Here is a 15,691-nt window from a genome sequence, read left to right as displayed (position 1 = left end):
CCCCTCTCACATACTGGGAGCCCTCAGCCGTTGACCCCCATCACCCTCCAATCGCAGGATCGGCCCCTTGCCCAGGCCTGACGCCTCTGGCCTAGGCGTCCGGCCCGGGCAGCGGGGACCCGCAGCTGCAGCAGCCCCGCGATCGTGGGCTTCGCTTTAGGCCCAGGCAAGGGACCCCTAGCTCCTGGGACTGCCAGCTTCGACCGTGCCCAGCTCCCATCGCTGGCTCCACCCCTACTTCCTGCTATCACTGGCCAGGGCGGAAAAGGCACCTGATTCTCCCCAGGGCCGCCTTTGCCCTGCCCCCCAGCTCTTAGCTCCCCCCTGGGTTTCCGATGACTGTCAGTGGCAGGGGGCTTCTTCCTGCTTCCCTTTCGCCTCCCTGCATTGTGCCTACATATGCAAATTAACCGCCATCTTGTTGGCAGTTAATTTGCATATAGCCCTGATTAGCCAATGAAAAGGGTAGCTCGTATGCCAATTACCATTTTTCTCTTTTATTAGTGTTGATGGTGCGCCATGTATGCATTTTTTCTAAAGAAGTAAAAATTACTTTAAAAAATGTTTCAGGAAGACTTTGAGAAATTTACAGTATCTGCTTTTCTTCCAAGAGAAGTTGTCACTTTTATGCCAGAGTGAGAATTATTGGTATGCTTTGTATGTCAGCATTGGGCCACTGTGATTGGGAGGCACTTAGCTTGACTTGAGAGTAATTATCTTGCTCACTGGCTGGGAGGGAGGGTGTGTGGCAGAGGAGATAAATACTGGGTTCTGGATTATTCATAGATTGCTGACTTTCTGGATTGATTGTGCAAGCCCCTTCTTTTATTGATGTCCACCTTCTGTTGACAGACATCTACCCTGGGAGAGAAATGAGATGAAACTCTCTTTCTTGTCATTGTAAAAAGCATTTGAATTCCTAAGGTGTGATAAGGCCACCCAGCCATCCACAGTCAATGTACACATTTTCATGGAGGATGTTCCCACTCTTGAATAAATTAAAACAATTTTTTTCTTTTAATTTAAACTTTCATCTATAACTGTTTTCTTGTTACTTAAAAGCTAGATTTTTTGAAACTGCTTCCAAAGCTTTTCAAGCTGTACATGTCCTTGGAATGAATTTATAAATAAGAATTGAGCCCAGCCGGTGTGACTCAGTGGTTTTGCATGGACCTATGAACCAGGAAGTCACAGTTTGATTCCAGGTCAGGCCACATGCCAGGGTTGTGGGCTTGATCCCCAGTACAGGGCGTGTAGGAGGCAGCCGATCAATGATTCTCTCTCATCATTGATGTTTCAATCTCTCTCCCTCTCCCTTCCTCTCTGAATCTGTGAGAATATATTTGAGAGAGAGGGGGGGGGAAAGAGAGAGAGAGAGAGAGAGAGAGAGAGAGAGAGAGAGAGAGAGAGAGAGGGAGAGAGGAGTATATATGTTTGTAAATAAGAAAACATGTATTTGATGCTCTTAGAAAGTCTTATTTTCTTTCATTAAAACTTGTGCAGTATAGGGAACGGCGTAGATTCTCTTAATTTGAAGAAAGTTAGAGGTAAAGGTACTAATTCAGAGTTCCTTGGGAAAATGTGTCACTTACATACTTTTTTATATTTATTGTTTTAAAATCAAAAACTGAAATATTTTCTATTCAGAAAATATATTTGGATCTAAATATCTTCTACAATTTTTAACCCCAAAATTTCAATTTAAATATTTTAAAAATGATTGGGATATTTGTCTGTTTTAAATAAGTTAGGTTACTGGAGTTCTACATGTTACTGGATCACCTGGGGTAATTTTCTGATTGGAAAATTAAGAATTATAGGCAGAGGGGAGGACATGAGAAATTTTAAAGAACATATTCAATTTACTTTAGAAGCCAAAACTCTCTTATCATGTGACTTGTTTTGTGTTTGATAAACTATATTATCACATAAGCATTGCTGCTATTGGGACAAACAGCGACAGTTGATTTAGGTCATTTGAATGTTCATTGTCTTTATTTTTTTTAAAATATGTTTTATTGATACTTTACAGAGAGGAAGGGAGAGGGATAGAGAGTCAGAAACATCGATGAGAGAGAAACATCGACCAGCTGCCTCCTGCACACCTGCTACTGGGGATGTGCCCGCAACCAAGGTACATGCCCTTGACTGCAATTGAACCTGGGACCCTTCAGTCCGCAGGCCGACGCTCTATCCATTGAGCCAAACTGGTTTGGCCCACTGTCTGTTTTAATTTGTCTGTTTGTGTTGACTCTGTCATATGCTCAAACTTCAGTGGAAGTCATGAGAACCTATTATTTTTGCCTGCTCCCTCCTTTACTTTGGAAATATTCGTTTTTACTCAGAGGGACCTTCACTTTGATGTAAGGGATTGTTTCCGTTGCCAACTGTTTTCTTCCTTGCCAAGTGAGACGGTTGTTGTGAACTCTTCAGTGATGCCTTCCCCAGGATATTTGCAGATGTGGTTGGGAAAAGTCATTTCAACCCCAACCTTTGCATCTCAGCTGCTGAGGTGCCGGGGGTGCCATGGCGATCATGGGGAAGCAGGCCAGCTGGCACCCTGCCCCCTGGGGGATCCGGGGATGCCGGCTAGCCTGCGTCCAGGCTCTCTCTCCCTCTGATGGCCATGGCGATCACGGGGAATCAGGCCAGCCGGGCACTCTCTCTCATCCACACTGCGATCTCAGGCCACAGGCAGCAAGCACCCCCGGCTTGGGGTTGTTGCCTCGCCTGCCGCCAGGCTTTCCAATGGCGATCACCTGCTGGGGGCTGGGAAAAGGCCGCCGGTAGGGCCGCCATTGCCCGGCCCTCAGCTCTTGCCTGCCGCCTGGGTTTCCGATCCCTTTCGCCTCCCATGATTGAGCCTATGTATGCAAATTAACCGCCATCTTTGTTGGCAGTGAACCACAATCTTGGTTGGCAGTTAATTTGCATATCGCCCTGATTAGCCAATGGGAAGCAGGTCAGACTTACGGTTAATTACCATGTTTGTCTATTATTAGATAGGACTAGAGGTCTGTTGCACGAAGAGATTCGTGCAATAGGCCTTCCTTTACCCTGGCTGCTGGCACTGGTTTGACTCCGGCACCCAGGATCCAGGCCTTCGGTCTGGCCGGGCTCCAGGCGGAGCCGGCCCCGGAATCGTCAGGCCTCGCTGCTCCGCTGGCCCCGTAGCCATGAGGCCTCGCTGGTCCCCTGGCCCCGGAGAAGTCAGGCCTCTCGGCTCTGCTGGCCCCGGAGCCGTGAGGCCTCGCTGCCCCGCCAGCCCCGGAAACGTCAGGCCTCGCTGCTTCACCGGCCTCTGGGGCCAAGAGGCCTTGCTGCTCTGCCAGCCGCTGGGGCTGTGAGGCCTCGCTGATCTGCCAGCCCCGGGACATCAGGATTGCTCCACTGCTTGGAGACGACGTATGCAAATTAACCACCATCTTTGTTTACTTAGTTTGCACTCTCCTGATTGGCTGGTTAGCATAGCGAAGGTACGGTCAATTTACATGTTTGTCTATTATTAGGTAAGACTAGAGGCCCAGTGCACAAAAATTTGTGCGCTCGGGGGGAGGGGGTGGTCCCTCAGCTTGGCCTGTGCCCACTTGCAGTCTGGGACCCCTTGGGGGATGACCACCTGCTGGCTTAGGCCCACTCCCCTGGGGGTTGGGCCTAAGCTGGCAGTCAGACAACACTCTGGCAGCCCAGGAGCACTCGGGGGATGTCCACTTGCCAGCGGGTAGCAGACCTAAGCTGCAGTCGGATATCCTTAGCGCTGGTGAGGAGGCGAGAGGGGTTCCCACCACCAACACTGTACGGGCAGCCATCAGCCTGACTTGTGGCTGAGCAGAGCTCCCCCTGTGGGAGCACAATGAAAACCAGGGGACAGCTCCTGCATTGAGCGTCTGCCCCCTGGTAGTCAGTGTGTGTCACAGTGATCAGTCATTCCCAGTCATTCTGCTGTTAGGATCAATTTGCATGTTACCCTTTTCTTATATAGGATAGAGGCCTCGTGCATGGGTGAGGGACGGATGGTTTGCCCTGAAGGGTGTTCCAGATCAGGGTGGGGGTCCTGCTGGGGTGCCTGGACAGCCTGGGTGAGGGGCTGAGGGCCATTTCAGGCTGGCCACAGTCCCTTCAGGGTGGTGGGGGGGTCCTGCTGGGATGCATGGCCAGTCTGGTTGAGGGGCTTATGGCTGTTTGCAGGCCACGGCCCCCAGCCACCCAAGCTCCCAGTAGAGCTCCCAGTAGCTGGAAGCAGGTATCTAGGATTTATTTATCTTCTTTAACTGAAACTTTGTTGCCGTGAGCAGAGGCCACAACCGACCAGGGCAGGCGGGAAGCTTGGCTTCCTCCATTGCCGGGGCAACCAAGTCTCCTGCTTGCTCCAGCTCCGTGGCTACCAGCCACCATCTTGGTTGGGTTAATTTGCATGTAATCGCTCTGATTGGCTGATGGGCATTGCTTGCGGTATAGCAGAGGTTCAGTCAATTTGCATGTTTCTCCTTTATTACATTAGAATAGTGACCCAGTGCATGAAATTCGTGCATACTGAAAAGGAATTAATTAGAGGAAATATTTTAATATTGTTATTTGCCCTTTCTCTATAGTAAAACTGTGAGAGATAAAAGGAAATGAGTACATTCTATATGAAAATACATAATTTTATTAATAAATAATAACAACAAAGTCATGATATAAAAACAATATTGATGCAAATAGTGATTGATAAAGTGATTAAACTTATTCTAATAACTCCCTGTATACCACATTAAGAGTGAAAACACTTTCAGAGTGCTTGACTAATTTCCCCTGGGATAAAGTATTTACAACTTTAACTTTAACATCCCACGCTCTTCGAACTTCAGAGTAAACAACATATAACTGCCCATGTGCGAAAATGGGTTCAGGTAGGAATATTCCTAGTTTGTCTAGAGTAGCGGTGGGCAAACTACGGCCTGCGGGCCGGATCTGGCCCATTTGAAATGAATAAAACTAAAAAAAAAAAAAAAGGCCATACCCTTTTATGTTATGATGTTTACTTTGAATTTGTATTAGTTCACACGAACACTCCATCCATGCTTTTGTTCCGGCAGTCCGGTCCAGTTTAATAACCCATTGTGGCCCTCGAGTCAAAAAGTTTGCCCACCCCTGGACTAGAGTTTGTCCTTGTGATTTATTAATAGTCATTGCAAATGCTGGCATCATGGGAAACTGTCATTGAATTAATTTAAATGGTAGGCCAGTGTCAGATGGGGACAAATCAATTCTTGGAATCAGAACAACCTCTCCCTCTGCAGATCCTGTTAATACTTCAGCTTCAATAATGTTAGGTCGTAATCTTTTGATAATAAATCTGGTACCATTACAAAGACCCCATTTACTATTACAATTTCTCAATAGCATGATGATTGCACGCACTTTCTATTTTAATTTAAGACACGGCATTCCTGAAGGAGTAATACTATTAAGAAATTCAATGCGAAAATTTTCCTTTTCAGTATCATCTGTTCAGTTAACAGAATCATCACTCAAATATGTGTGAAATTCTCCATCAAGTATATCCAAAATTTCTTCATTTAAGTTTTGAACATGCTCATTTTTTGGACAAAGAATTGCATGTTTAGATATATTTTTAATAGTATCTATAGATATACTATTTCCAAAGGTGGCTTCAATAATAGATCCGTTACAAATCATTTCATGGGGGATTTCAATAATATCCATTCCTAAATGAAAACTGCTATCAAGTTTGCCATCTCCAAGTTTTACTAACCATTCACTATAAGCAGAATCCTCTGACCTCATATTTGTTTTAAGAGACAACTTTCTAAAACACCCCAATCATCACAGTACTTGAGTGTACTATGGCCGATCACATAGCATGTGGTACAGTACTGAGGCATTGTTGAAAATCCCCTTTGAGAAGGAGAATTTCCCAACCAAATGCAACATTCAAATTCATAATTTCTCTTAGTAATCTGTCTATGGTGATTATAGCATGACTAGATGCCATGGTACATTCATCAATAAGAAGAAGTTGGGCCTTTTTAATGGTTTTAGCAGCTTCATTCTTTATATCAAGTCTAGAAATTGAAGTTTCATTTCATGGAATGGGTAATTTATATGTGGAATGAAAGGTTCTTCCACCAAGAAGTAAATTTGCAGAAATTCCTGTAGATGCTGTGGGCAAAACAGTACCACCAAAATCTCTAATAGAATGTGTTAAAACTTTTTACAGATATGTTTTTCCACTACCACCTGGACCATCCAAGAAAAAGCATTTGGGGTGTACAGTGTGCTCTTTGATGGCTGAAGTTATAGTCTGAAAGGCTGCCAACTGTTCATCATTCAGAAAATTTATCAAAACCTCTGCCTGTTGTTGCTCATACAATTCATCACATGTATTTGCATTCATTAATAAAAGATAGTCCAGAAGTTTGAAATGTGAACATTTCATTCCATGCAATGTGAATACCTCCTGAATTTCGTTAAGGGCATGCATTTCACAGTTCACACAGGCACCTTCTCTTCAGTGTACTTTCCAACAGAAATCTTCAATAAAATGAGATTTATTCTCAACTTATAATTTGTCTGAGCTGAAGGACATCCAAACACACATATGCATGCAAAAAGTTGCCGTAGTTGTTTGGGCATATTAAGGATGATTGCATCGTCAGTCGTATCTTTCCAGATACTGTCGTCAAGTAATAATCCTTGGTGTTTAGCAGCTTCATGAAATGTATCATAAGTTAAACCTCCTACAGTTCGCAGATCCTCAAAACTTATCGCAACTTTTACATGCAGAAGCAAAAGTCTAAGGTAATATCGTTCTGGTTCTCTAAAGCTCACAGTGAACAGTCTACCTGATACTTTATTCCCACCCTTTCGGTGTTTTGTCCACAAAGAATTATTAAACACATAATGCTGTGGAATCTCCCAAAATAATAATTACGTGCTTCAGAGTCTTCTCTATTCAATAAGAACCAAGCCATCAAAGTCGACTTATGCCTTTTAGCCCTATCCAAAACTTCAGCAAAATCATCGGCATGAAAATACAAATTCTGATCATTTGGCAAATGAATAGCTAATCTTGTGATTGCATGAGATTGGACATGCATTTGCATTCCAAAAAGTCTACAAACAGCCTCAGGAGTGCTCACGTACCTGGAATCAATGAAATCCTGTACTTCGTCATGATTGATAATATTTTTTTTCAGAAATTTGGATATTTGCACAAGCATGCCCTTTATAGATGTATTTAAATAGATATTTGAGACTTCTCATTGATGCACACACTTCAACATTTATATGACAGTTATATTAGAGGCACAAATACGGGTTATAAGGGACAATCCAAGTATTATCGACAATTTTATTTCCAATAGAAATGGTACTACCAGATCTTGGTTTGTATTTGGGATATCCATCAATATTTCCAATGGTCGCATTTTGAAATTCTTTTGGATATCCCTTTGAACATTTTCCATTTTCCATACATGAACTATTTGGATTTTGTATTCCACATGGTCCATGTACCATATTTGATTTTACAATTTGAAAAAGTCAAGGACACTGTCCTCATCTGGAATTTCTGCCTTAACTATACGGTCAATGTCATCTTCTGAATGTAATTTGGACTCACTATCTAATATCAATAATAGGTGAGCGTGAGGCAGTCCGCATTTCTGAAATTCAATGACATGAATCTTAGCTATTACTTTGCCAAATAAATGGAATTTACATATATCATTTAAAAGAGTGCTCAGCTTAATATGAAAAACTCTGGCTACCAGGTCAGGTCCGTTTTCAACTTTTTGCCAGCGTTGTAAATTGTTTGTGATATCTGCCCATTTGGGGTTGCATGTCATGGTTATAAATAAATTGGGCTTGCCATACTTCGTTACAATTGCCATAGCATCCTGATATCGCTGCTGCATATTTCTGGGACTACACTGAAGAGATGATGGAAGTATTATCATTTTACCAATCGGCACATTGTCATTTTCAGATCTAGATTTGAGTAATCCACCAAACCACTATATTTTTCAGCTCTCAACTTAGATTGGTTTGCTTTGATGAAATTTATCTGACTGGCCTCCATTTTTGAATACAAATCCACAATAAACTGTTAATTTTCCTGCATTTAAAATAGGATTGAACGTGTCCCTCACAGAGAGATGAAATCATAATACTGCATTTGTCTGACCCGTGTCCTTACATTTCGCCTAGTATTATTGTCGATTACACTGTTGTCTCTAAGTCTTAATGCAATATCTGTTCCCCAGCCTTTTTCACCATGAAGAAAAAGAATAGAATATGTCATTGCATCTAATGTAGGAAACAGGATACTGATTTGTTTCATTTTAGTGGCACTTGGATTATTGGGATCTGGTTTACAATGAATGAGCAAGTCCCTTTCAAAAGGAGGTTCTCCATCTTTGTTTCTGAATAAGACAGCAACCTCGGTTACACGAGGAGAATTCTATCTACCTGGGTCACTGTTACGATCATATTTAATTGCCATTGTTACTGCTGTGGGAGCAATACCTTTTGCTGCTGCTTCAGATTGGGCTTCCTATTCTACCTCAGGTAGCATCTTGTACGATTTTGTTAATTCATTTATTTCATGCATGAGGTTGTTGATGTTGATCATGAGTCTTTCTAAGCAGCCCTGATTTTCTGGCATTGCTAATCTTTTACTTGTAGCTTCGGCTGTATCCAAAATATAGAGTTGAGCAAACTTCCGAGAAACACCATCCAAAGGATGTAAAGTTCCAGTACGGTGATAAACTTGTCCAGGTATTCTAAAATAGTATGGCCCATACCCTGATAGCGATGCAATATTTGCACCCATGGAAGCAAATGCAAAAGAACTATTTATGGATCGAATATTTCTCATGAAATTTTTACGGTCAGAATCCTCATTTGTCATTCATCTTTTTAAATATGCCGGGTAATCTGGAAAATGTATATCATTTGGACAGACTTTCCCTTTGCTACAACATCGAGTAAATTTCCCATTGGATGGTTTTTCAACAGAGAAATTTAGGGATAGGCAAAATTCACATCGAACAGTCATTCCACCACACCTGTGTTCGAGAATTGTATCCTCATGTACAATATTTTTGCTGAGAAGGGAGTTCCTACCAGTACTGGTAGTACTTGTTGATGACTGTTCTCTAGACTGTCATCGCTCCCGCCTTCTTTCAACCTCAAAGGCACGTGAGTCTTTAGACATTTTCTGTCGATGACATCGGTGTTTTTCAGCTTCACAGTGAGGTTTTTCCAGTAGCTGGTCTTCAGATATATTCTGTAGCAGGCGCCGCCTTCTTTCAAGATCAGATGCACGTTGCTCTTCAGACATTTTCTATCGATAACGCAGGCATCCTTCGGCTGCAGAACTACCTTGTATCAACAGTTCTTCTTTGGACATAGTCCCACCTCTCTACTGTCATGGTCTGAGACGCAGGTGAATGAGAGTCCTGGCTGTCAGGCAGCTGACAGCTGTGTGACCAACGGCTGATTCTGGCTAATTCTGTGAGGGTGGGACTTCCTCCTCCCTGCTGTCAGTTTCCACAGCTGTGATGAGGAAGCTGGATGACAGAGGGAACCACGCCCCCCAAGACACCAGTGTACTTGCTCTACTGGACCCTGTGGGCGGAGTCTCGCCCATCCCCAATCTGGGGCCCGGGCCCCGCAGGTGGTGTCTGGCGCTACCCGCCCTGACTCCCCGGGTGGTGTCGGGTGCTGCCCACCCAAGCTACCCTTTCCCCAGTTTGGGACCCGGACCACGTGGGTGGCTTCTGGAGCTTCCCACCCACCTCCCCAGGTCCCGATCTGGGGCCCGGACCACAGTGGTGGTGTCTGGCCCTGCCTCCCCTGCGTCCTCACTCAGGGGCCCAGACTCCACGGGCGGCATCTGGAGCTGCCCGTCCATCTCCCCCGTCCACAATCTGGGGCCCGAACCCCAAGGGTGGCTTCTGGCGCTGACTGACCCGCCTCCTCGGGTCCTCGATCTGGGGCATGGACCACACGGGCAGTGTCTTTCACTGCCCGGCCTGTCTCTCTGGGTCCCGTTCTGGGGCCAAGACCGACTGGCAGCGTCTGACGCTTCCCGCCACACCTGGGTATGCTATCTTTGTTGGGTTAATTTGCATAGTCACTATGTTTGGCTGGTGGGTGTAGCAAAGGTATGGTCAATTAGCATCTTTCCCTTTATTAGTGTAGATAGATGACTTAGTATTTGCACATAACCTATGCACATCCTCCCATATACTTTAAATCATGTGTAGATTACTTATGATAATATAATGTGAATGTTATATAAATAATTACTATACTATATTGTTTAGGGAATAATAATAAGAAAAAAGTCTCTACATGTTCAGCAACTGTCATAGGTCTAACTACATAGTACATGTCAGCAACAGGGTAGCTTTTTCCCCCCAATATTTTTGATCTGGAGTTGGTTGAACCCATCGGTGCAGGACCCACAGACAAGGGCCAACTGTAGTTTTGGACAATGTGAAAATCTGCATCATATTGAGAGACTACTGGATGATGTGTGTGGAATTAGCATAAGCATATTAAAAACTAAACAAGCTTTTAAAAGGCAATTATTAACTCTAGAACAATAACATTATTCCATGAAAAAACAATCATAGTATAATGACTTAGCAGAGACTAAAAACAGCTAATTACATCAGGAGTGGCAGAGAAAAGGGATGGTAAGAAAGCTATATCTTATCCATCACAAGAGGAAGGTACCAATCACTAAAATCCACAAATCAGGAAACAAGAGCACATAGGTTATAATTTCAAAATGTGGTATGAGAAAAGTACATTTCTTAAGAAACAGACAAAAGAATTAAAAGCACCAGCCCATGGCGCCAAATTTGATAAATTTGACTTTTTTTAAAAAAATGTTTTCATTTATTTCAGAGAGAGGAATGGAGAGGGGGAGAGAGAAACATTGATGAGAAAGAAACATTGATCAGCTATCTTCTGCATGCCCCTACTGGGGTTCAACCCACAAACCAGGCATGTGCCCTGACCAGGAATCAAACCAGTAACTTCCTGGTACATGGGACAATGCTCAACCAACTGAGCCCAACCTGGCAGGGCAATAAATTTCTATGTTGCTCCCTGAAGGAGAACCACTGCCATTCAAATTCTCCTTAGCCTGTAACCTAATTTTCCTTAGAACCCAGGGTTGTGTTTAACAATTTAATAGAGGGAAGTGAGCATTACTCAGAAAGGTAAACTGAGAAAACTACTTTGCCCAACTCCAAACCATGAAAATCTCTGCAGAGGCAAATAAACCTCTGACTAGTTGTAATCAGGGTCTCCCAAGAGCCCTCTTGGGGCAACTGTTCATACTTACAGTGCCAGTTGGACTCTCAAATATCCCAATCTTGCCATCTTCCAACACCTGGTACAGCACTGTCATGAAGTCTATCTGGATGGAATAGGGTGTGAAGAGAAAAGGGGAATGGGTGTCACCGATCTCCTGGTTTTTATCAGCCATGATCCTAAGGGGAGAAAAATATCTGGTAGTTCTCTGATGAACCAGGAAGAACGGGCTTGAAATCTAGAACAGTTAAGAGCAGTCTCAATACTGATTACGGATTTTCTCCTTAGGCTCTACATTATTTGGCAAGCAGAGATCATGTTCTCTATCATGTGCATATCCCCATGAAGCCACACCAAATCATGCAATCCACCCAGCGACATTTATCACAAAGGGCTCTAGAAGAATGCAGAATACGAAAGCCCTTATACAGAAACTCCCTGCATTTCACCTGAGGTACTTTTGCTGCCTGGATAGCCTTCTAATGCCTCTTCAAGAGGCTTGGAGATTTCCTCTCAAAGACCTGTGCCCTGGGAACAAAGATGTTGCCTGTATTCACTTCTGCAGCAGTCTTCCCTCACTTCTGCACAGGGCGGTATTTGCATGACAGATGCTGCTTTATCCTGATGGGAGACCTGTAAATAGAATCATGACACACAGGCAGAGAATTACAAGTACAATTACAGTTTTTCTGACATGGCACAGGTTAATGTACATAACTTTATTTTACAGATACCGTTAGTATGCTGCTTAGTTTATCCTACCTTCCATTTCCGTACAAACCAGAGCTGCCTCCAAAAAATGTTTTGGCCTCAAGAATCAGAGCCTTCTGTCTGGCTCCTGCCCTTTTAAAACAGATCACAAGTCAGCCTACAGATATCTAAGGCATCCAGCCTGATCTTATCAGCTCTGCACTTTCTGTCCCTCCCCAGGTAATGAGGAGTCCTCAGCGACAGCTCAGCTCCTCAGGAAGTCTCTCCCTTTAGTGGGCCCCCCTACAGTGCTCAAACACCCTCCCTCCAAATACGTGTGCATGCACACACGCAGGCCGCTCTACGGAAAGTCACTCTTTGATGTCATTACCCTGCATTTAATTTCTTCATAGTTCTTAGCACTCAACTCAATTCATTTAGTCCTCCCCACTACAGTATAAGATTCATAAAAGAAAGAACTTTGTCTGTCTTGTTCTTCCCTGCCCCTGGCACTCAGCATGCCAGGTGCTGTGACAAGTAGCAGGGATTCAATAAAAATTTGATGAATATACAGCAAGCTTGACATGGGGGCTGTAGGTGGAGGTTTCTATTATAGAAACCTCTTCAGAGGTGTCAGTGAAGGATGTCCCATAACTTAAATATCTAGTGCAAGGCCAGTTCTTTAGTCGTTTCAAACTGTCTTCATATAACCTCACAACAACCATGTGGTCAGTATTATTACTAGCTCTATTTCACAGATGAAGAAACTGACAGAAAGATTAAGTGACTTGACCACTTGGTGTAGCTCAGTGGTTAGGTATTGATCTATGACACTAGGAGTCACGATTCAAATCACGGTCAGGGCACATGTCTGGGTTGCAGGTTCCATCCACAGTAGGAGGTGTGCAGAAGGCAGCGATCAATGATTTTCTCTCCCTTTCCCTTCCTCTCTGAAATCAATAAAAAATTTGTTTTTAAAACAAAAGGTTAAGTGACATGCCGATAGTCACATAGCAATTGCCTGAATCCAAGATTTGAACGCACATCTGCCAGACCTTCAAGCTCCTAAGCTTTGTATTTCCTCATTCTTCTCTCACCAGGGTAAGGTGAAAATAGACTTGTTTACCAAACTTTAGAATAACAACAGGAAACAATACAGAAAAAAAGTAATGATTGCCCTAGCTGGTTTTCTCAGTGGATAGAGCGCCAGCATGTGGACCAAAGGGTCCCAGGTTTGATTCCAATCAAGGGCACATACCTCAGTTGCAGGCTCTTCCTGGGCCCAGGCCCTGGTTGGGGCATGTGCAGGAGGCAACCCATTGATATGTTTCTCTGACATCGATATTTCTCTATCTTTCCCTCTCTCTTCCACTTTCTCTAAAAATCAATGGAAAAATATCCTTGGGTGAGGATTAAAGGAAAAAAAAGTAATTATTATTTCACTCCCCGTGGATGGTAATTATGGATCTCATTATTCCAGAAACAGCACAAGCTAAGTCAGAAGTTAAAGAAGGGTTTAGATAAATCCACAAATAGTACATACACTATGTGTGCTTTAAGAATGCTTGGTGTAGCTTTTTCTGACCTCTTCAGATTGGCTGCCTGAAGGACAACCATGACCTTCCACACAAGTTCTCCCTAGAATTCCCCACCAGTGCTAAGGCACAAACCTCATGCTCATTAAATGAGGTAATAAGAGGTTATGTGAAAGTGTAAGTTTTGAAAGTGTCATTTTCTTCAGTCTTCAATTATCACTTGTTCTTTACTTGGGGATAAACTATCGCTACAGACTGAACTGTGTCCCACCCTCCCTCAAATTCATGTGTTAAAGCCCTAACCCCCAACATGAGACTCTATTTTATTTGGAGGAGGGCTTTTAGGAGGCAATTAACATAAAATGAAAAGGGTAATTAAGATTAAATTAAGGTATAATAGTGGGCCTTAATCCTTATTAAGATTGGTGGCCTTCTAGGAGTAAGAGAGAGCTCTCTCCTTACCAGCCATGTGAGGACAAGTATTAGTAAGAAAGGAACCGACCTTCTGCAAGACAGGAAAAGGGTCTTGGACAGGGAACAGAATAGGCTGGGACCTTAATCTTCGACTTCCCAATGTCTAGAACTGTAAGGAACAAGAAAAAAAAAAGAAAAGAACTCTGGCCCTGGCCACTGTGCTAAGTGGTTAGAGCATCAGCTTGCAGATCCAAGGATCCTGGTCAAGGGTACCTGGGGTGCAAGTTCCGCAGCCCTGATAGGGGCTGGAGGCAACCCATCTGTTTCTCTCCCACAATGTTTCTCTCTCTCCCCCTCCTACTTCCTTTCCACTCTCTCTAGAAATCAATGGGGAAAATATCCTCGGGTGAGAATTAAAATAGAACAAAAACAAACAAACAAAATACTCTGTTGTTTAAGCCACTCAATGTATGGCATTTTGTTATGGCAGCCAGAGAAGACAGAAACAATTTAAAAGCACAATCCCCATTTTAAGTCCCTACAATGCTTTAACTTCACACACCTGGGAGACAACACAGCCCCAAAAGAAAACGTTTTCTGCACCTACAGTTAATCCAGGCACAGCACCAGCGGGGCTGCAATGCTCCCACAGCAGGGGACACGGCCCGGCCTCCCACCTCCAGCCTCAGAGCTCTCACATCCTGTAGGAAAAACCTGCTGCTTGGTGTTTTATCCACTTTTCATAGCACATCCTCCAACAACCTGGTCAATTCCATTCAACCGAACCCTCTTGACTGGACCCCACTCCACTTTGCTTTTCTGAAGGGCAGAGCCATTTACAGCATGGGCTCTGAGGTCAGGCTTCTAAATTTGGGACCCCAGCTGTATTCTTGCCTAAGTTAATAGCCCTAACCCTCAGTTTCCCCGCGTGTAAAGGAGAGACAGATAAAACTGCATATCCATAAGGTTGCAGTGACCACTAAATAAGTAACTTATAAAAAGCGGTTAGCACAGATGGGTTACTGAAGTCCCTGGTGCGTGTTAGTTATTATTACTCCAAAGCACCACTCCAGTTCAACTGCAGATCCCGCCCTCACTCACCTCCCATTCGCCCTTGCACAGGTTTCTCGCCTATCAATCACACGTTAGCTCCGCCCCTCCATGTCGCCAAGGTTTTTCCCCCTCCCGACGCCCCCCGCCCCTCCGCAAACAGCCACTGGTTAGCACTTACACCGGAGGACGTCCTTTCTCATGTAGGTTCTCCTCGTCCTGAGCTTTGTTACCACGCGACACCGTGACCACTCTCTTCTCGGGCAAGACAGCTTCGCTTCAGGCCAGGCGGCTGAGGTATGAGAGATAAGGTCGTGGAGCTTAAAAGCGCGGCTCCGCTGGATTCCCAGAGGAGCCTGCAGCGCTGCCACGCCCCGCGCCACTGCGCGTGCTCACTTGGAGACTTGGGCGTGGTCTCTTTTTGCACCACTGCGCTTGCGTGGCTGGCTCCAGCAGGGACTGTTTCCTGGGGGTAGGAAGGCTGCAGGTGGTGGACCCTGGGCCAGCCTTTCTGACCACACAGGGCCTTTGGGGTTCATGCCAACCTGCGACCTCCCTTGCAGTCCTGCCTGGTGCAGGATGCTTGATCCTCCGCCTATTGGCGCAGATGTTCTAATCTCCACAGATGATTGGCTGGAAGAAATGGGCTCATATTTACCAAACAC

The 15,691-nt window shown here is 44.3% G+C and overlaps 1 long non-coding RNA gene across 1 annotated transcript; it reads right to left on the bottom strand.

Annotated features, from left to right (window-relative positions):
* Window positions 1-10,422: 10,422 nt before the first annotated feature.
* On the bottom strand, window positions 10,423-15,358 carry LOC132228066 (uncharacterized). Its single transcript, XR_009451283.1, has 3 exons — window positions 15,208-15,358; window positions 11,787-11,970; window positions 10,423-11,516 (listed from the first exon to the last, which is right to left on the bottom strand). It is a non-coding gene; the product is annotated as an uncharacterized LOC132228066 (long non-coding RNA).
* Window positions 15,359-15,691: the final 333 nt, after the last annotated feature.

Source organism: Myotis daubentonii, chromosome 2, assembly GCF_963259705.1.
Source record: "Myotis daubentonii chromosome 2, mMyoDau2.1, whole genome shotgun sequence".
NCBI lineage: Eukaryota > Metazoa > Chordata > Mammalia > Chiroptera > Vespertilionidae > Myotis > Myotis daubentonii.
Note: the sequence above shows the minus strand (reverse complement) of the source record. Positions and strands in the feature narration are given on the sequence as shown.